Here is a 22,821-nt window from a genome sequence, read left to right on the forward strand (position 1 = left end):
TCATGCAACTGATTCCAGAGCTTTGAGGTAAATTGGGTTCCTCTATCTGATACAATGCTCCTTGGAACTCCATGCAAACAGACGATCCTAGTCTTGTATATCTTTGCCAACTTTGCACAAGTATAGGTAGTCTTCACTGGAATGAAATGAGCTACCTTTGTCAAACAATCGACTACAACCTGTATCGAGTCATAGCGTGAACGAGTTCTGGGTAAACCCGTAATAAAATCCATGCCTAACTTATCCCACTTCTATTCAGGTATCGGCAATGGATGCAGCAATCCTGCTGGCTTCTGATGCTCTGCCTTCACTTTCTGACATACATCACAAACTGCTACATACTCCGCAATATCCTTCTTCATTCCGGTCCACCAGAAAGTATCCTTCAAATCCAAATACATCTTGGTATTTCCTGGGTGAATCGAATATGGTGAAACATGTGCCTCTTGCAGAATTAACTTCCTGATCTCTGAATCATTAGGCACATAAACACGGTCTTCAAACCATAAGCTATCGTGCTCATCTTCACGAAATCCCTTAGCTTTTCCTTTGCTCATTTTCTCCTTTATAGAGGCAATCTCCTTGTCAGTCTTCTGGGCTTCTCTGATCTTATCCATCAAAGTAGACTGAATCTCCAATGCTGCTATATAGCCTCTTGGAACTATTTCCAAACATAGCTCTTGAAGATTTTTGGCTAACTCCCTTGGTAAATCTCCCGTCATTAAGGTGTTGACATGACTTTTACGGCTCAACGCGTCAGCTACTACGTTGGCCTTTCCGGGGTCGTAATGCAATCTCATATCATAATCCTTGATGAGCTCCAACCATCTCCTTTGCTTGAGATTCAACTCCTTCTGCGTGAAAATATACTTCAAACTCTTGTGATCCATGTACACCTCACAATGGTTTCCAATGAGAAAGTGTCTCCAGGTTTTCAATGCATGCACTATGGCTGCTAACTCCAAATCATGCGAGCATTATTTAACTCATGAGGCTTAAGCTGTCGTGAGGCATATGAAACAACTCTTCCTTCCTGCATAAGTACTGCTCCAAGTCCTCGACGCGAAGTGTCGCAATACACCTCATAATCCTTGGTTTGATCCGGCAAAATCAACACAGGTGATGTAACCAAACGTTTCTTTAACTCCTGGAAACTAGCCTCACATTCCTCAGTCCATGTGAACTTGGTATCCTTTTTCAACAACTCCATCATAGGCTTTGCAATCTTTGAGAAATTCTCAATAAACCTCCGGTAGTATCCTGCGAGTCCAAGAAAACTCCGAATCTCTCCAACTGTTGTTGGGGCTTCCCAATTTGTCACGGTATCAACTTTAGTGGGGTCTACTTCTATACCTTCTCCGGATATAACGTGTCCAAGAAATCCAACTTCCTTCAATCAAAACTCACATTTGCTAAACTTGGCATATAACTAATGTTCTCTGAGCTTACCAAGTACCAAACGCAAATGCTCCTTATGCTCCTCTTCATTCTTCGAGTAAACCAGGGTATCATCAATGAACACCACGACGAGCTTATCCAAAAACTCCATGAATACTTTGTTCATCATGTTCATAAAATATGCAGGTGCGTTAGTCAGACCAAATGACATAACGGTATACTCGTACAGCCCATACTTGGTGGTAAAAGCCGTCTTAGGTATATCCTGTTCTCGAATCTTCAACTATTGGTATCCTGATCGTAGATCGATCTTGGAAAATACCTTAGCTCCTTGCAATCGATCAAACAGATCATTGATCATTGGTAGTGGGTACTTGTTCTTGATGGTTACTTCATTCAATCCTCGATAATCAACAACCATCCTTAAAGATCCATCCTTCTTCTCCGCTAGAAGTACTGGCGATCCCCAAGGCGAATAACTTGGGCGAATATATCCTTTATCCCGTAACTCCTTAATCTGCTTCTTAATCTCTACCAAATCCTTTGCGGGCATCCTATATGGTCTCTTCGATATTGGCCCTGTGCCTGGCAAAAGCTCAATCAAAAACTCAATATCTCTATCCGGTGGCATGCCTGGAAACTCCTCTGGAAATACATCAGGGAAATCCTTCACCACTGGTACTTCCTCCTGCACAAATCTTGTTAAACAATTTACTTGAGTCCTCTTTGGCACATGTCGGGATACATACTTGATCCTTCTCCCTTCTGGGGTGGTAAGCAAGATCGACTTACTAGCGCAATCGATGTTTCCTCCATACATCAACAGCCAATCCATACCCAGAATTACATCCAATCCTTGTGATTCCAAAATGATTAAATCCGAGGGAAACACATGCTTACCTATACTCAATGGCACTTGAAAACATCCTTGACTAGCCATATACTCCGCTCCTGGTGAGCTTACTAACATAGGTGTTCTAAGAATTTTGGTGGGCAGATTATACTTATCCACAAATCCCCTTGATATGTATGAATGCGATGCACCAGTATCGAAAAGAACGAGTGTAGTAAATGACTTAACCAAAAACTTACCGATTACAGCATCCGGCTGCTCTTCAACCTCCTCCACGTTAACGTGGTTCACCTGTCCCCTGTTGAAAGGGTTCGGCTTCTTCCCAGAGCATCCATTGCCATTTCCATTCTGGGATTCAGGACATTCATTAGCATAATGTCCGGTCTTCTGGCACTTGAAACAAGTGACTTGGCTCAGGTCTCTCTTGGCTGGGGTTGATGGGTTGGTGTGGTTCTGGCCATTGCTTCCTCCATTCCCATTACCATTCTTGGTGCCATTGTGATTGTGTGAGCTACCTCCTCCATGGGTATGCTGAAAATGTCCTCCTGGTCTAGGGGTAAAACGTGGCTTCTGCTGAGCTCCTGAATTCTACTTCCCTTGTCCATACTTCCTCTTGCGGGTCTCAATCTGCTGCTTCCCTTCAATCATAAGAGCACGGTCTACCAACTCCTGGTAGTTGTTGAAGGTTTCTACCATCAACTGCATGCTCAACTCATCATTCAGTCCTTCCAGAAACTTCTCCTGCTTAGCTGCATCCGTAGCTACGTCATCTGGGGCATAACATGCTAACTTACTAAAGTCCTCCACATACTGGCCAACTATCCTTCCTCCTTGGCGCAAGTTGCGAAACTCTCGCTTCTTCATGGTCATAGCTCCTGCTGAAACATGGGCAGTACGGAAAGCTTGCTGAAACTGGTCCCACGTGACAGTGTCGACAGGGAAAGTGGCTGTGAAATTCTCCCACCATGATGTTGTGGGTCCATTAAGCTGATGGGTGGCAAACTTCACCTTTTCCGCATCTGTGCATCCTGCGATGGTCAACTCCCTTGCTGTCTTACGGAGCCAATCATCTGCTACTATCGGCTCGGTGCTACTAGAGAACACCGGCGGATTCAGCCTAAGAAAACGGGCTAAGTGATCAATGGGTGGTGGTGGTGGTGGGTTGTTGTTGTTGTTCCCCTGATTCTGATTCTGGACTAGCAACTGCATCAATGTGTTCTGCTGCTGGATCAACTGGGTGAGCTCTGGTGGGAAGGTAAATCCAGGGTCACGTCTCGGAGGCATCTGAGGGTTTAGAAAAGATGAGATTTAAGAATGGAGGGGGTCTAAAGAGAAAACACTACGCATATGCACATGAGGCAAAAGCAAACAATTCACTTCAATCAATCAAACAAGGCATACAATCGATCTAACTATCGCAAAAGTGCTCGGGCTACTATATTTACATGGTGGAATACTACTACTGATGGGTGGTCTACTAGAAATATTCTTCGGTTGCAGACTCCATGATATCTGCTCGAGCTTCATCAACATAGTCATCATCGCTATCATCTGGATCCGAGTCGGTGTCGTCGATGATGATGTAGTCTTCCGGGCGAATTTCCTTGGGTTCTTCGTCTTCTTCTACTGGTGTAGGGCCTCCCATGAATATTCCGATCTTCTTGATCAGGTCGTCATTCTTCTCCACTAGTACTTCGATTTCCTCTTCATAACCTTCACGCATAGCCTTGAGTTCTTCCTCCAGTTCCTTGATTCTTGTTCTCGCCTTCTTCAGATCTATCATGTCCGTGCACATCTGGTTCTCCTGACGTCGCATGTGTTGGTTTAGCTCCTGGATAAAAGCTGCAACTGATCTATCCTTCTTGGTGTTGATCATCTCCCAGTGCTCATCTCGGCGCCCACAAATCTGGTAGATAGTATCCTTGAGATCATTGCGGTAAACTTCTCCAATGCGTCCCATGGCGATGTGAGCTGCCATGCTCTTTGCTAGATTCCAAGTTGGTGCATCAAAAGAAAACTCTATGGGCTCAGTGACTGGCATGAACGTCCTTCCTGGAACTTGAACTTGAATCATCCAGCGCTCTTCTTCAGGTAGAGTGGCGTTGTAGGTCCCGGTGAAGCTTGGTACTCCTATGTTCAGGTATCTAGTGACTTCCTTCAAGTGGCGTCCAAAGGGTGTATCTTCATCCGATTGCATGAACTTATTCCTTGCATCCGCCATCCTAAAAGAGTAGAAAAGATGAGAGGTAAGAATGAGAAGAGAGTGAGTAGTGATCTAGGTCTTTTAGCTTAGTGGTCCTGTCCTACAGTCAGCGTGTGCTCTGATACCATCTTGTAGCGACCAGACCTCAAACGGTCCAATCTCTGTGCTCAGGTGTCATCCCTGGATCAGTAATGCTGACACGACATAGTACTTGAAGGATTTATAACAGAGTAGCAATCACACACTTATTACATCGAGAGTCTCAAAAGAGAACTTACTACAATAAATATGGCTTAAGGCCATCTAATAATGATAACAGTGGAAGGCTTGGAAGATAAGTGAGTCCACCAACTCCAACGGCATCACTGAGTATAGAACCACGACCTAAAAGCACCTTAATCATCGTCTGAAAAGTCTGCAACATTAACGTTGCAGCCCGAAATGGGCCAGCACATGGAATATGCTGGCAATGTAACACATAGAGAGCAATGAAAGAATAAGTCTATACTACATGCATATTTGGCTGGTGGAAAGCTCTATGGTTACAGTTTTTTTGCGTAAAGCCAATTTTTCCCTACTGCAAAGGAATATAAATTTTATTTAACTATCATGGTGGCTGTTAAACATTGAGAATGGTTGACAGCATTCTCAATCCCAATTAAACATCATCATTAAACAAAACCCAACAAAATTTATTTTAGAGTAACATGATGAGATTCACATGATAATCCAGGTACTAGATACTCAAGATGTCCATAACCGAGGACACTGCTAACCATGATTAGTTTATACACTCTGCAGAGGTTTGTGCACTTTTTCCCACAAGACTCGATCGCCTCCGTTTGATTTCTCGCACTACATGGTGTTTGAGAAACGGATGACCGAGACAGTCTTTCAGAAGCGCTAGCACCTTATGATCGGGTAGACCGTTACACCTACTTTCCCCTACATCTTCTAGTCTACCACTGTAAGAGTTCGCACGACTTAATCAACTATGCTAGAGCCCATAGTAGCTTGTGGCTGCACACAGAAGTTTCTAGCATGAATAATCTCATGATCCCTTTGAGCCTGGGTGCCTTAATCCACCCAGATGTGTATTTAAGTTGCCACCTTAGATAAACCATTAATTTAACAATCTCACATCTGTCATGGATATGACTCACCCAATCCACGTCTACTAGCATAGCATGGCATAATAAGCAAACGTAGAAGTAACTACCAAAGGTTTGATAATAACAGGTAATAGGTACAACCTCATCTACTCCCCAAACCCACAATTTAATTAGATCCTAATCATGCAATCTGTGAGGGTTGATCTAATGCAATAAAAACTGGGTAGTAGGAGTTATGATCAAATGTTACTTGCCTTGCTGATGATCCTCGAAACCTAGCGATTTGAAGTAGCAAGTGGCACACTCCGGGTACTCTATCGCAAACAAACAAGCATACAATAAGTACTCAACTAATGCACAGGTAAAACTCGAATAAGAGATCTAACTAGAAAGTTCAACTTAAGAACTCTGGTTGGCAAAAACAATCAAATCGAACAAAGCAACGAAAGACAAACGGCAAAAGAAACAAGCTTCGTTTGGTCTTCTCTCGATCACACGGCGAGACTATTTTCAGAATACAAAATTTAACTTAGGCGAAAGGATGCCCATTGTATAATCAGACCAAAGCAATGAAGCACCTAGTGTTGGCCAATAAATAGTACAGTACTACTTTTCTGCAATCCATGAAGTGACTATCCAATCTTTCTGTGTCTAATCCAGTGGCTAGTGCAACAGTAGAGTAGTTATTTTATTACAGGGTATAGTACAATGGTTTTACTGAACAGATTTCAATAAACTTTGGCACCGGAAGTTTTCTATAAGAATTAACAATACAAAATGTAAATGTAACAAATTTCAGCATTGGTATACTAGCTGTGCATGAGCATTAAACCAAATACAAAAGTTTGAAGGTAACTAGCATTATTAACTAATGACAGTATAAAAAATTGCAAACCATGTACCTCCAAGGTAAATATCATTTCAAACTTGGGGGGACCTTAAAAATTGCTATCCCAATCTTGATAATCGATCAAACATAAAAACTTGATCGAACAAATCAAGAGAACAGCCGGAGGAGGAGGTGCCCACTCTTGACCTTTCCTCTTGTCTTCATATTTTTTTGTGTAGTTTAACCAAAATAAAATGACATTGGTGCCTCGGCATTTTGGTGAAACTGTACAAAAAATTTAACTTATCTCATGAAAGTGAGGTATGTAATATATAAGCATTAACAGTGCAAAAATCTGAAGGTAGTAACAAGTTTCATCGTTGGTATACTGGCTGTGCAACATCATTAGAATGCCTTAGCTGAAAAATCTTTAATACATCCACAATCAACAGCTAACCCTGAAATAATCCAGTGACATTAAAAGGCATTGCTTAAATTTATCAGTGGCATTAGACTGAGTGCGGCATTAGTTAAATGTGGCATCACTTTAGCAGTAGCATTGCTTGACTTGACTGTTGGCGTTATACTAACAGCAAAAAAGTGACAATAAGAGCATGGGAGGCCCATCGGACAGTGGGCGCAACAGTACGATGTACCTCCACAGACGCATAGAGTGGTGAGGGAGGTATGGTTGCCCAGAGCAACAAATATCCAGGCAGCATATGTGGATTACGTCCCATTTTTGTTCTCTTTAGCCACCTTTTTCCTATGTGAGGACAACAAACGGATCGACCTGGTCATTCTCTATTGTGTTCTCATGCCTTTCTACCCTTCTTCAACCAAGAGACACGAGACTCGTTCCTTAGCTACTAATTTCCCCATTTTTAACCTAGATGCGGGTTCGATGCCTACTCTCTTGGGCAGTACAATCTCCCTTCCTTTCCTTATTCAACCCGGACATGGATTAGTCTGCATGAAGTAGGGTTTCCTTTAATAGTGCAAATTAACATTTTCCTCTGCGTGACCAGCAGAGCAAAGGATAGGAAATTGGGAAGATGGTGGAGTGGAAAAAGATCCACGTGCAGTGACATGGCAGATGGGGAAATAGAACAAGGATATGGTTCGAAAACAGGTAGCATACCTGAGGGTCAGCGAGAAGTGGCTTCACTCGTGGTCGTCGTCCTCCGCACGTACTATGGCAGTGAGCTTGGGGACGGAGGCCATCCCACGCGAGCGCTAGGTCTGAGAGGACGGCCATGTCGTCAGTGCGTGACCTTGCTCGCCGACGACGAGTGCGTCAACGCTGCACGTCCTTTTCTTCCCCGGCCGATCTGTGACCACCGGTGAGGAGGGAGAGAGAGGCCGTCTTTTTTAGATCTGGGGAGAGGGTGATAGTGTGAGAACCAAGTGGGCAGCCCTTAGCAAGAAAGCTCTGAAGCTCCAGCCTATATATCTTTTTTATACTACTAGTGCTAGAGGTGGAGTAGTGGTAGAGTAGTTTATATTTTCTCTGCAAACAGTACCAGTTAGTCGTGCTTCAAAACTGAAAGCGCGCCATTAAAAAAATAAAGTCGATAACTAATGCGGCACCTCAGGCCAATGCGGCCAGATCACATTTTGCACGAGAAATTACACACCATGTTTCATTGACATGTGGTCCCGTTCCAACATGTTAGTGAGATGACGGCAAGTCCTTTTGTACAATTTCCGAAAGGACGTGTAGGCCGGGGCGCCTCTTCGTGTACCGTGGCAAACTGGCAACCGTCCATCAACTCTTCGCCTTTCCCTCTTGATTTGGAACTGTTGTCGCACGCTCTTCCTCCCTCCTCCATTTGCCTTCACCCTTCCTTCTGCCATTGTTTGATCTTCTTCTTCATGGAGGGAACAAGCCGGAAACGACCCCGTTATTCTTGCCCCGATCTGAAAGATGACGTGGTGGGGGAACTCATTGATCGGTGCGACGTCATCACCTCGGTTAGCATGGCAGGTTCGTTCAAGACCATTCTCGACTCAACTAATAACATCATTACAAGGAACACAAGGGTCCAGGAGCGGTTTAATCTCCCTTATCTTCTTTGCTATAAGCCTGTTCGCATGGGTGCAGACGACAGAGGCCTCGCCTTGTGCAAGTTGATGCCGCTTGATAATGATACGTGTGATGTCAAGATGCCATCTCTTAAGGGTAAGGCCTGGGCTGGCGCAAATGGAGATTGGGTTGTTTATATTTGGTACAATTGCGACTGGGAACTTGTGAATGTGTTCACTCGTCAGCGGATTCCACTTCCAAAAATCTCAGCATGCCCTGAGGTTGAGCACATAGATGATCTACATACGTTCAAATACGATCATGGTGACTGTCGTCTATGGAAGATAGCAATTTGTCGAGTTCCCAACCGCTCTTGGAATTACGAGAACTATGAAGTTGTTGTTATCTTCGACAAGCTTGTTGTCGTCCTTTGTGGTTCGACTGGATGGATATTGCTCAAAATCAGTTTCTATACAGGGATGTGTACTGTGATGCAATTCAATACGAGGGTCTTGTGTTTGCTTCCACCACTCGTGGCACTATTTTTGCATGGGATCCTCGCAGTTTCGGTACGTTTGTCTTCCACCGTAATTATAATTGTTTCATCCACATGCATGCGAGTTAGCAAGTTTCCCTTCTCTACTAATTAACCTTCTTCTTGTGTTTCCAAGATCATGTGAACATTCCACCACCTATAATTGAAAATTTTTATAACCAAGGGGGAGATCATGATGGTGATGATCACGAGCATGAGGACGAGTAGGGCCCCTATACTCAGTGGCGGCTGGAAACTAATTCTGATGGATCACCCCTTCTTGTTTGTATATAGCCCACTGCTGATATTACTACTAAGGAAGCAGGTGTTGTCTCCCATGGTCGCACTCTCCGGACCTATTCCAACACCCGTTTCATGGTATTAGGGATGGATACTGGTGTTCTAGCGCCAACACCTTCTCCCTGGTACAGTATTGATAGTCTTGAAGAAAACTCGCTCTTCCTTGGACAAAAGTATCCAATGATGGTGAAAGGCGATCCAACTGATGTTGACACAATGTTACTACCATTTATGAGAAGCAACTGTATCTATATGTCGGACATTGCGGTGGTTCCCTACCGTGGTCGTGATATAGTAGGCCGCTTCAACCTGGATGATCAGTCATGCGTTGGTATCGAGATTGACAGTAGCTGGCCCTTCCTAGAGAATCACTTGTGGTTCTAAGCAAGTGTTTCCAACTCCGAGGATTGGTTGAGTTGAAGTTCATTTCATTGCTTGTTATTTGTTGTGTGATGAAAACTTTAGTATTTATAATGTATCCTCGTTGTCGTTGTGGGTTCATGACCTGTTGTATGTAATAAAATGATATGCCTGTGATAAACTTACTAAATTTATGAATGACTTTCGAGTCGCTTCTCTGAGTGGGTGCTGCGACAATGCAAAAAAATATTTTCCGAATACATAATTGTACGTGCATTGCAAGAGGTTATCGGATGAGGCCAATCAACAATAGTACACTATTTGTACTAGCTTCACATGCTGCTCTATCTCTACGTCACGTATGTAATACAACAAGTTTTAAACTTGAGACTAGCCACCCATCCTCACAAAGAACACTTTTTAACCTAGCATAGACTCCAGGAAATTTGTCCATAGTGTGAGGTGGGCCATATGTTAATGTGTTCGCTGTACGTAACCATCACCTCGAATCCTCGATACTACTACTATAAGTAGTAGGAGTAGTAGGGTGGCATGGGCCAGAACAAGCATTCACGTCCAGGAGTACGGCACACGCCACCAGCACGACTTCCATCTGACACCATATTTCTTGGAGTCCGTGCTACAACAATCTCTTCAACCTCATCATTTCTCTAACTCAGCCATCGCGCGGCGGACGAGGTGGGGGTTTGCCGATAGTCGGTTTCCTCAACTGCGGCCCCACCTGTAAGCCCAACTCCAATGCACGACCCCAAACGGACCTCCGTTTTGCCCGAATTCTATCCGTTTGGGTAGGGCAATGGGGTTGCGTCCGGGCCATTTCTCGGATGCGGTGGTTGTGCGCCGAACGCGCGGACGCATCCCGGCCGTTTACATTTTTCTTTGCAAACACATACCTTTTTTCATCATTGATTTTTTGGTACATGGAAATACATCACCAAAAATTTGACTAGAAAAAAAAGACCAAAGAAAACAAGAACCACAAGAATACATTTTATAAGATATCCAACTTCCATAACTGCTCTTGTAAGTTGGATTAGTGCCTTCTTGATGCATTCATTGTTGATCTACGGAGGCTCGTTCTTGCGTGCTTCTTTCTTCTTCGAATGTAAAGAAGTAGACGTGTCTAGCCTCTATTCTATCAACAAGTGCACTAGTCTCATCTCTAGCCTCTATGCTAGCTAAAAGTGCTAGAACATCTACTAAATTGTGCTCTGTCAATATATCATTGTACTCTTCTTCCCAATACCAAAACTTGCATCCATTCTACACAATAAAATTTCAAGTTAGCACAACTAGTCTAATCTGAGAGCACAACCAAAGATTTGGTCGAGTTCTTCCTCCTGTTGCCGACACGTGGGACATCCAACATCCAGGTCGTGCCATGCAAGAAAATAGAGTGGTAGTTGAAGCCACGTGATGTGCATCTTGGGTTAAACTGTAAATAGAATCTTACTACTCTTGAGTAACTCCAAAAGCGGCCACAAAAGATCTTTATTGGATTTGTTCTTCATCACCAGCACGTCGAGGCAAAAGATGTGCAGGTTCAGTGGGTCCTCTTGCGTTTTCATTGACATGTGGGACCGCACACGATGGGCTCCGCGCGTCTGCTAGCTGGCTGAGAAGAGAGATAGAGGAGGGCTGAGCATGGACTCCAGGAAATTTGTTCTACGTAACCATCACCTCGATATAGTGGGGTGGCATGGGCCATAACTAGCATTCATGTCTAGCAGTACGGCACACGCCACCCACACGAGTCCCATCCGACACCAATTTTCTTGGAGTCCATGCTACAGCCATCTCTTCTCCCTCCTGTTTTCTCAGCCATCGCGCGGTGGGCGGGGTGTGGGTTTGCCGATAGTCGGTTTGCTCAACTACAGTCCCACTTGTAAGTGAAAATGCAACACAACACGCATTCCCCCTTGAGCGGCATGCCGGACCAACCGTGTGAGGGTGCGACGCAAACATGGCAGGCTTTCCTTCTAAAATTGTAACTTGTAAAATTTGGTTCTACTCCATGGCGCGACCTATAGATAGAAATGACGATTTTCCCTAGAGTAATGAGAAGTTTGGTTCTGGCGTGGTTCATGATTGGAGTACGTACGAAAATTATTGAGTTGATGCGAAAGGTAAGATAATTACTAGTAATACCATATACTACTACATGGATTTGACGGAAAGATAAAGATACATATGGATCCATCAACGAAATCCTCACGCCCTAGTGCACCGGGTCACCAACCGACGTTGAGGAGCAGCGGCATTGGCAGCAAGCTCAACGTGCTCCTGAACAATGTCGTCCAAGGTTACCCTGTGGTCCAAGAAGGCCAGCGTCCTATCGTCCTCCTCTTGCATGTGGTAGTCCTTGTGGAAGATTTGCGCGTAGACGTTGGTGATTATGTCAATGGTGTCTTGCTGCGCCAGACGCTGCGCCGTGAGCGCGACCTCGAGGTGGTCATTCTCCGGCACGACAGCGGGCAGTCGTAGGGCCACCAGTGCGTCGAAGAGGTTGTCACCATAGAGGCCGTTGAGGGTGGTAGGTATCGCAGAGCCTGGGCGCGTGGGTTGGAGGCATATGTCATGGTTGTCCGCGAGCTTCTTGACGATGGTGAACTTGTCGAGGAAGCTGGCGAGGACCTCATCGAACAAGGAGACGAAGCTGTCGTCCAAGTGGCCCTCGACCTAGAGGCCTCAAGCACTACCTGGAGACGTTCCTCGGTGCTGGGCCGCAGGCCGGCATCGTTGACCATCTGGCACAGCCGGCTGACGCTCGCGCTCATCGCCTCCATGGGTCTTGCTTTTAGTCAACTGATCTTGCGCTTGGAGTGATCACTCTTGCCCTTGGGTGCGTAGGTGCGTAGGATATCGTAGATTGGACTGGCGGGAGCCTTTATATGAGAAGTGCAGACTGCGTTGAATTCACGTGCGTGTTGGCCATCTACTCCTCGCTCCTCTACTGCACCTGCCTTTGGCTGTATGACAGGTTGGCCATCCACCCGTTGGGCCCACATTTCATACACCCAAAGGCAGGTGTAGTAAGTCAATGAAGCTGCGTCCCCCTCCGCGCTGGTGCAGTATAGTCATCTCATCGGACCTCTAGTTGGGGCCAAACGAGAGAACTTTCACGTTTACTGGTTTATTGGTCCACTTTGCATTTTGCACCAAGTTTTGACCTTTGATTTAAAATGTTAATTCATGTAACCAAAAATGTTGTGTAAGTCACCTTACGAAAACCAAATAATCCCAAAACACTTAAGCACGGTACATTAACTCCCTCCTCGTTTCTTATTTCGTGACATATCAACCAATGAGAGATGTGGGCCGTGCATGCTTTCAATGACTTGAGACTACCAAACATCACATGCGGTGGTTAGTTCATTGCATGTAATCCTATTAAGTAGCAAAAAGACATTAAGTTATCTCGCTGATAGGAATAAAACAATACAACATGTATTTATTTACAGAGGGAGTAGTACATTTTTTGTGACATGCATTACTAGATGTTGCTAGTCAAATACTAAATCCAGATGGACATGGTAGTACTAATAAATCCGGACGGTGGTGCTAGTACTAGAAGTAGTACTACCAATGTAGTAGCACTGTACTACCCATTGGTCAAATTATTACGTGCTGCTCCTCACAGTGAACTGACAAGACCCTACGCCGGAGATGACACCTGAGTATGGGCGCCGTGTTTGGCATACCATAGTCAGAACCACCATCTACAGTCACTATCATCATGGTTGTAGACCTACCCTGCTTACAACTAGCTGTGTTTGACATAATTTCCCGTGCGTAGATGCCCATGCATTGCACGGAACACCAAGATGGGGGGTGGACGGTGTCGGCAGCGGCCATCGCGCTAGAATTTTCCATGGCCTTCTAGATGTGGTGGGAAGGAGATAAGGCTGATTGTGAGAGACAGGGAGTTGTTTGTAAATAGGGAACAAGTGCGGGCATCTTTTTTGCAAAACTGGAGAAGTTTGGTTTGTATGCGTCAGATCTAGATCCGATGGCTATTGGTGAAAGATGGCAGGCACAACATCATTACCAACTCAGGACCTATTTGATTCACAGGATTTTGAAAACGTAGGAATAGGACACAGCAATATTACAAGTTTCAAACTGATATTACAAATGTTAGGAGTAATGCCGCACCTACGAAGAGGGAATTACTAGGAAGTTTACGTAAGAACTTTCGTTACTTTAGGTGGATGCAGCATTATCGTACAAACTAAAATCCACCGCCCTGACAAGTCACTAATGGGCAAATAAGTTTTCGAGTCTCTAGCCAGTTGATGTTTCAAAAACAAATTCAGCTTCTGCGGAGACTTTGTCATTTAGGCTTAGACGCTCGCAGTGATCAGCACGCCATTCATTGTTGCGCCAGAGAACGCCAAACCTCATTACCTTGAGCACACTTGCCTCCAGAACAAAGAACCTGGCCAATTTAATCTCATATGTGCTGCCTCGGTAGTCAATCAAGTCAATTTCTATAAGATGGAGATCAAGGCATTCGATGAGATTGTTATAGTGCATCACATTTTTCACTTTCGGGTCTTTTTTTATCTGCAAAAGAAGAGAACATATTAGAGCAGCTGGCTGTATAAGATTGCCGTGTCATCAAGAGGTACCAATATAATTCGCTCCTACGATAGGGTTGGTTGGCTAGTGATATTTTTTCACTCTCTCTCTCTTTCTCTTTCCTCTCATTTACCTAGGAGTACGTGAAGAGCTTGGGCATTTATTGCCTTCCACTATGTGGCCAATGCCATATTTTGCAAAAGTATGCCACATAATACGCATCAATCTCAAATCAAAAGATTTTGGCACCGCTCTCGCGATGTGAGAGAGTTGGCACCACTGTGCACACAGACCCACATGTATAAACAAATCAATCAAACTAACTACACCAGCCTTTCACTCTCCCAAACAAGTGTTTTTTATTGCCTCGGTCCTCTCTCTCTCTCCCACGCAAGTGTTTTTTAATTGCGTGAGTTAATTTGGCATCGGAGCAAAGTAGGTTACCCAGATTGGGGCACCAGGTGAGCAATGGAGGGGCATCGATGCCAAATGCATCACAAGTGAATTTGGCACGTGTTTTGGCCTACATAGTGGAGGGCCGTTATAGCCCACTTTTGTACTACCTCTTATTTAGTATAATATTTTAACCATAGATTTACGTAAGAAAATTCCAATGCATGTCACCAAAAATTACACCATTTGAAATTATGTTCAAATACGAATCCAACGATATAGTTCTTAGTGACATGCATTAACATTTTGTCACTTAAATCTATGGTCAAATTTTGATACTACAAAATAGGAAGAGTAAACTAGGACGGAGGTAGTACTTTCTCTTAGGGTAACCATAGAGTTACTGGAGTAGTCTAAGTTAATTTCCACTATGACTAGCCTAGGCTACTATAGTAGTACAACAAAAAAACGATGCAGGTGATCACGTGAGAAAAAATACTAAAAACATTTCTTTCGATGCAGTGTGTAGATGCAGTTTTGAACACTACACTTGTCATCGTAATTTGGGAAAATTACGAAAAAATCGAGCTACGTTGTAATTACCGTTTACTAATAGGAAAGAAGTTTCACCTCGATGAGTAACTTCTCCGTGCACAGAAAGCATGTAAGGAATCCAACAACTTGATCCAGATTGGGGCCGATTGATTTTATTGCCAAGATCTTCACTGTGCGCATAGACTGGGTCAAGCTTGTGGGAATCATTTTTTGGAAGACGGTCATAAATACATCAAGAAGAAATTTAAAAATGTGAATTTCAAGAAGATGGAGAAGAAGATGAGTGTTGTACCTGAACGATTACGGATCCAATAAAGAGTTCAGAGAATTTGGCAGACGAGTGCACCAACGTTGTCAATTTTGGTGCGTCAATGACCCTGATTTTTGTTGGACCATCTAGATCCAATACAAGAAACCTTTCAAGGAAAGGCGCATTCTCAATGACCATAACATGGAATAGCTGGAGTGATCTCTTCCCAATTGATGTCTTGTTGCGGGGCCAGGAAGACACATAAATCCATCAGAGATTCGTCGAGGCGATGTGGAGGCTAATGAACCCGTGGATCTTCTCAAGACGAAGGTACTCGAGCGTAGTACAGCTACGGAGCAGGTGCTCCATAGCCTTCTTCGAGACGACAACGTCGAAGAGGTCGAGCTGCTTGAGTTGAGGGAGAAGAAGGGCGGGCGCGACATTAATCTGGGGAAGATAGCAGGAGCTGAAGCTGGCGCAACGCAGCGTTGGCGCGAGGCGAAGCGCGGATGGCGGCAGAGAGCGACATCGTCCAGCTTCAAAGTTGAGCTCCTCGAGCTGATCTAGGGCGGGGGATAAGAACCACTCATCGAACTTGGGTTGGACCTTGCAGTTGGTACTGAACATGCGGATGTCAAGGCGTCTGGCTGGCCCAGGGTGCGATGAAAGGATCTTGGAGACTGCGGCCATGCATTTGCAATCCCCGACGCAGAGGCAGCTGTCGACGGTGAGCTTGAGGGGGACGCGGTGCCAGAGGGGGCGCCACCGCTGGGAGAGCAGGGCAGTCTGCACGGCAGATTTGGTGGGGAGGAGGCCGATGATGACATGCAACATGTCGCCAGGGAGGCTGCTGATGAAGTCCAGTCTCGCCAGATGCGGTTTCGGCTCGAGCCGCCTCAACTAGTTGGTTGCCTCGCCGTCCATCTCAACCGGCGGCGACGCCAGTGTACACGTGTGTTGGTGTGTGTTGTGTGCTGGGTGTGTGCGAGTGCGAGTGCATCCTTTTGTGCATGCCGTCGCGCAGTGGTGAATTGTGCGTGAGTGCATCCTTCACGCAGAAGAAGTGTGTCCTCAATACGCCCTCAATTTACTAGCGTGCGGGGTGCTACCCCGAGTGGTTTTAACTTTGTTTACTTCACCGCGTGTCAGATGGGCCTCTAGTTTACTTATTTTCACCCACTGCCACATGGGCCAGCACACGAAGATATAGAACATGAGCTGACAAGGCAGCATGTGGACTGGTTGACCGGTCAACTAAACAATATATGGAGCTATACGCTGACACAGTGAGCATATAATCCGTCGTTATAGAGTGTTCAACTGAGAGGGGAGGCTAGTGAGACATAGCAGAGAGAGAGAGAAAAAGAGCTACTCCCTCCGTTCGATAATGTAGTTCCAACATTTTTTTTAAAGTCAAACTTTTGAAACTTTGACCAAGTTTATAAAGAAATTACTTATATCTACAATACCAAAGATAAATGATAGTATGAAGTAAGTACATGTTGTGATGAATCTAATGATCATTCGAGATGTAAATGTTTTTCTCCACATATACCTGGTCAAACTTTTCTAAGGTTTGACTTTTCAAAACATCCATATGCTTATGGACGTGAGAGAGTCCCTAACTAGAGAGAGAGAGAAATAGAAAGAGTGAATGAAAAAAGTGTGTGTGCGTGTGTGAAAGAGACATGGACAACACTCGATAAAAGTCGAGAAAAAACATGTGTGTCTTATGCAAACATATCACACATGCATCTTCGACAACGGAAGCAAGGTGAGGAGATAGTGTGTGCTTGTTTCCAACCGAGAGAGCAAGACCCCTAGCACGTGGCCAAGAGGGGTCTGACAAACAAGGGAGAGAGGTCGAGAGAGACGTACGGAGAAAATGCAGACATGGGGAGGAGAGAGTGTATGTTTGTCATAGAGAGATCCCCTGGATATCGTGATGGGACTACATGGGTGGGAGATCGAGTGGCAAGGTGTGTGCGCGATAGAAGATACCCCGAGAGATATCGAGATAGACGTATGGATGGAAGGATACAATACGTGTGTTCCTGATGGCTAGTGAGAGATAATCATACTTAAGGGGGAGTGCTTGCACCTATGATGGAGTGAGGGATTGTGGTACTTATTAGGGGGGGTGTCACATAGAGAGAGAACAAGGGCGGAGAGTGCTGGATGGGTCTATATGTATAGCGTGAGCGAGACGTGTGTATGTGTGAACCAGGGAGATATAAAGTTTGAGAGAGATTGAGGAGCCCCAATAAGGCTGAGTGGTGCATCAGCTAGCTGAGAGGGGGGAAGAGATTTTCCATCTGCTCGATAATGCAATGCATGTAAATTTTTTAGAATTTAAACTTTGGAAACTTTGATCAGGTTTACGCAATTGTTATTTATATCTACAATACCAAAGATACATCATACAAAACTACATCTCATGGTGAATGTAATGGTATATGTTTGCCATTCTAGATGTAATTGTTTTCTCCACGTACATGGTCAAACTTTGTGATGTTTGACTTTTCAATAAATCAATATGCCATGGACTGAGGATAGTGCCTAAGTCGAGAGAGATCAAGTGTGTGTGTGAAGGAGAATGAGTAAGTGTGCAAAAAGAGTATGTGTGTGAAAGAGAAAGTGAAAACAAACGATAAATTAGAGAGAGAGTGTGTTTTTTCGTTTCTTAGGCGAACATCTCACGCATGCAACTCCAAGATAGAAAAGCGAGGTGAGGAGATACACGAAGATAGCTAGTGTCTGATTGTTTGCAACGCAGAGAGACACCCCTATAGCACATGTCGAATAGAGGTCTGGCTAACAAGGAACAAAGGTCGAGATGGGCACATGGAGAACATGGACATATGGGGAGGGCGAGAGGGTGTGTTTGTGATAGAGAGATCCCCTCGAGATCGTGAGGGGACTATATGGGTGGGAGATCGAGGGAGGTGTGTGCGCGATAGAAAGATGCCACGAGAGAAATCGACATAGACCATGCACATCTCTGTGATGGAGACTAAGATTAGCTAGTCATATACATATAGGGGGATTGTGTGTGCCTACAATTGAGTGAGAGACCATCATACTTGGCTAACTAGGCATGAGATTGTGTGTGTGCGCGTGAGATGGAGAGAGAACGAGGGAGAGAGATAGAGTTTTAGATGGGCCTATCGAGTGCGAGTGAGATATGCATGTGTATGTGTGACCTAGGTAGATGGAGAGTTTGAGAGAGAGGGGGGAGCTCTAAGACGACAAAGTGGTGCGTGAGAGTTACGAGCAACGAGCCAAGGAATTTGTGTGCGTACGATGAGTGCACCCAAGATATCTAGCTTGGACTAGAGAATCATACATAGTGTGCGAGAGAGACCTATAGATGGAGTATATATGCATGCAAACTAGAAAGACCCCCTCCCCTCCCACACACACACACACACAAAGAGAGAGAGAGAGGGACGAACAAGGTTTGTGTGTTGGATGCGTGCGACAGAATTGAAGATTGTTGGAGAGATAGAGAGAGAGAGAGACAGAGAGAGAGCAGGAGTCCAGGAGATGGGGAGGTCGCGTTTTATGCATCAAAGACTGATATAAACCATGTTTCGATATAAATTTGCATTCAAGTATTTAAATTGGAGAATGTGTTGTCTGCAATCCACACATGAACGGATATACGCGTATATCAAACAAGTTCATTAATTTGACTTTCAACATGTTCATGGAGTACTATAATACTGTACAACATGCTACTCGATTGAGGTGTTCAATTTTGGATTTAGTTCACTATTTTGACCTGGTGAACGAGCTATTTCATTGAATCGAGATATTTCATTCTGGGTTTGATTCCCGTTTTTGAGTGGGTCAACTATTTGTCATATAGTAAATCGCTAGCAACGAGCATGTAAAACACATTACTCCCGAGCATCATCTCTCCATCTAAAGAGAAGTGGCAAGCTAATACTTCAAAATTTGATTCGAATCGACTTGGTAAGGTAGATGTGGATGCTCGTTCTCCCAAATTTTGAACGAACCGTTAAACATCCTCTGCTCGATGGAATTCGCCCAAGAAAATAAATGGGAGACGCGAAATTACCGTCCTATGTGGGACACGCATCAATTGGCCCGTTGTACATCGAGGGTAGGTTCGTAATTTCATCCAAGCGCGCCTTCTCCTCGGCCGAAATGACATGTGCCGAATAATTCATAAACCATGGTCGGCAAAACATGCTCTCCTTGCCCGAAATAGCTCGCGTCCACTATTTCAAAACATGCTCTCCTCGCTCGAAATCGGTCGCGCCCACTATATTTCAAAACACGCCTTCCTTGCCAGAAATCGCTCTCAGCCACTATTTGGGGAGAAGCAAAGTTACTCTACTATTCCTAACCCTCAGTACACAGACCCAAGCCGAGAAGCCTAAAGGCAGGGGTAGAACTCTAACTCCCCCTCACATTTCAGACAAATGCGTCCGTGAAACATGGTTCCACTCCCCTCCCAATCCCCCCCCATTCATACCTCGTGGGCACCAAATCACCTTCTCCCGAGCTGAGAAACCTCAGCCCCTCCTCCATGGCGCCCCCACCACACCAATTTCACAGCCTCCCTCCTCCCTAATACCGGAGACGCTGTCCATTTGCCGCCGTGCACTGGGCCGTGTGCCTCTTACTCTGTGCTGCTGGAGCTGCCTCGAGGACGGCCACGTGAACTGTACCGGAGCCGATTCACCCCTGCCGTTGTTCACGGCACCGGAGCGGCTCCAACTTCGGATCCGTCTAGAGTCCCGGCGCTGCTTCCCCGTAGCCGCCGACCGTCGCGACATCACTATTTCCCTGTCGCCGGTCGCCACCACAACCGCGCCGGCCTCACCGACTCGGCAGCTGGACCTGCCTACTTCACCATGCCGCTAGATAGGTTGCACCCTCATCTCAAATCACTTTATTTAGGCGTCAGTTGTTTGAATTTTTATTCTGGGCGAATCGATTCCCAATGGGAAGCAGCACCCTTCGAGGCGGTGGAGCTCCTAGGCTGCAGGTTGGCTGGTGTCTAACGTAAGGGTGCGGGGCCGCAAGTTCACCACGGCAGCAATGCTTAGATGGCTATCTTAGAGTTGCCTGGGTTGAAGGTACTGCCGCCGCCGGATCTGGATGACGGGGAGTCTTTGTGGATTATCCCGTGGGCGGCGCAACCACGGTAGTGCGGTTGGGCGGGGAGCGTGGTTTTGGCCGAGGGCACAGACGGTGGAGGCAGGCTGCTCTACCGTTGGTCGCTGGCTCATCGGGGAAGATTTCTAACAGTGTCTGCCGGGAGGCACAAGACGGCCATTAAGCCATCCGGCATAGATCGGACAGTACCAAAATAAAATAAAATCGTGTGACCCCAATTTAATCTTCAGTCAACAGACGTGTGACCACTCTCGTACCTTGCTGTTGATCTCTTAGTGTATTTCTTCAGATCAGAGAGATGTGTCGTTCTTAACATTATACGTTATTTGCATCTTCAGCCGCACCGTATTACGACTCACCGCAGCTGCTCCAACAAGGGAAGCATACACCAGAAGGGAGCTATAGTCCCCACTCAACAGTTCCCTGCATCGAATGTGTGTGCTAGACATGGACAGCCACAACAACTGCAGGGCCATCGACAAGTCAGCACATGATGCTCACTCCTATGGATGGCGGCTAGATAGGTTGTACCCTCATCTTACTTGTGTGCAACATTTATGGCTTTGTTATTCATCTAAGCATGGAAAATTGATTATCACATTTCACTGTATATTCATGCTGATCTCTTATGGGTCTTGTTCAGGAGTTAACGTTGTTCCATAGTTCAGCTAAGATACTTGTTCTTTAGGTAACATTGTTCCATAGTTATCATCCATCAGCCAATGCTATCCCACAGGCTGGTGATTATAGTATTATACCACTTCTAGTATTACCTATGTTGTTCTTTAATACTTTGGTGTGCCATCTAGTTAATCTCGAGTACAAACGATACATATTCTGTAGCTTTCATTTGTGTTCTCCCTTTACTTTTTGAGACCTGTTGCTGCTAGTTAACCCTAGTCCTACTATTTATGTCGTCTCCTACAGGCACTCATTACATAAATCTAACTAATAGTTGTCTTCCATGCATGTCAGATATAATTGCACACACTGATATATCCACAAGAACCTCACAGAGCAATGTAAAGGCCAAGAAACTTGATGTCAATGATACCCAATATGATGGAACATGTAAAGGTAGTTCTTTAGAAGACTTGCTGAAAGATGTTGAATCATCTTCACCCCACAAGGTCCTTGATCTAACTTGGCCCGTGATATGGGTACAACATGCATATAATGTCCTGGAGTGTATCTACTCTGTTGCAATGCCATGTTCTTAGCATGCTGATCATGCATGTAAATATGTAATGCCTTCCTATTTTTCAGTACCTATTCCATTCAGGATAACATGTTTTCAAATTCAAGTACTATCATTCTACTCTATCGCAATGCCATCTTCTTAATTTGGACATCATGCTTCTGAATATCTTATGCATCGTTATTCATCAGTATGTACTTCATCTGTCTACCATACCATGTTTTTTACATTGAAGTGCTATTCTAGTGTTTTGTTGCAATGCCATCTTAGTTTCCCAATCATACACGTGTATGTTGCCTTAGTTTTTTCTGTACGTATTCCGCTAGCATACAGTTTTACATTCAACTAGTGTTTTTTACTGTGTTTTCCTGTCGTATCCCTAGCTCTTACACCATACTCCCTCCGTCCGGATTACATGTTGCCAAAATGGATAAAAAAGGATGTATCTAGAACTGAAATACGCCTAGACCCATCCATTTTTCCGGATGGAGGGAATACATGTCAATATGTCATGCCTTTCTATTCTTCAGTACCTATTCCATCTCTCTGCTGTAGCATGTTTTATAATTGAAGCACCATTTCTCTATACAAGGCATGCATGGGGAAGACGACTATGTTAGAATCTGAAGGGTTACAAACCAGGTCTTTGCAAAAGATCCAAACGCCAGGAGATAATAAACCAACTCCAGTTTTTATAAATACTGCTCCAGCACAGAGAAACCCAACTCCTACTGATAATAAGCAGATTCCAGTGACTAAAGAACTAGTCCGCTCCAGTCTAGCAAAAATATGTCAACTCCATTCTAAGAAGCGTGTGCGTATCCTTGCATCATGAAATTTTATAGCATGTTGATCATATTTTTTGCATGTTTCTTACCCGTCTCTCTTTTAGAAAATAAGCTTAACAGATAGAAGAATTTCTTCACTGGTATCGTTTGTGAGGAAAGATTCTTGCGGGAATTCTCTGTGCTCCAATGCAGATGTATGTACCTGTTGTATATCACTATATTTTTTACATCAGCATGTATTTTGTTAATCAGCGTGAATCCAACCTTT

This window comes from Triticum urartu, chromosome 3, assembly GCF_003073215.2.
Source record: "Triticum urartu cultivar G1812 chromosome 3, Tu2.1, whole genome shotgun sequence".
Taxonomy (NCBI): Eukaryota; Viridiplantae; Streptophyta; class Magnoliopsida; order Poales; family Poaceae; genus Triticum; species Triticum urartu.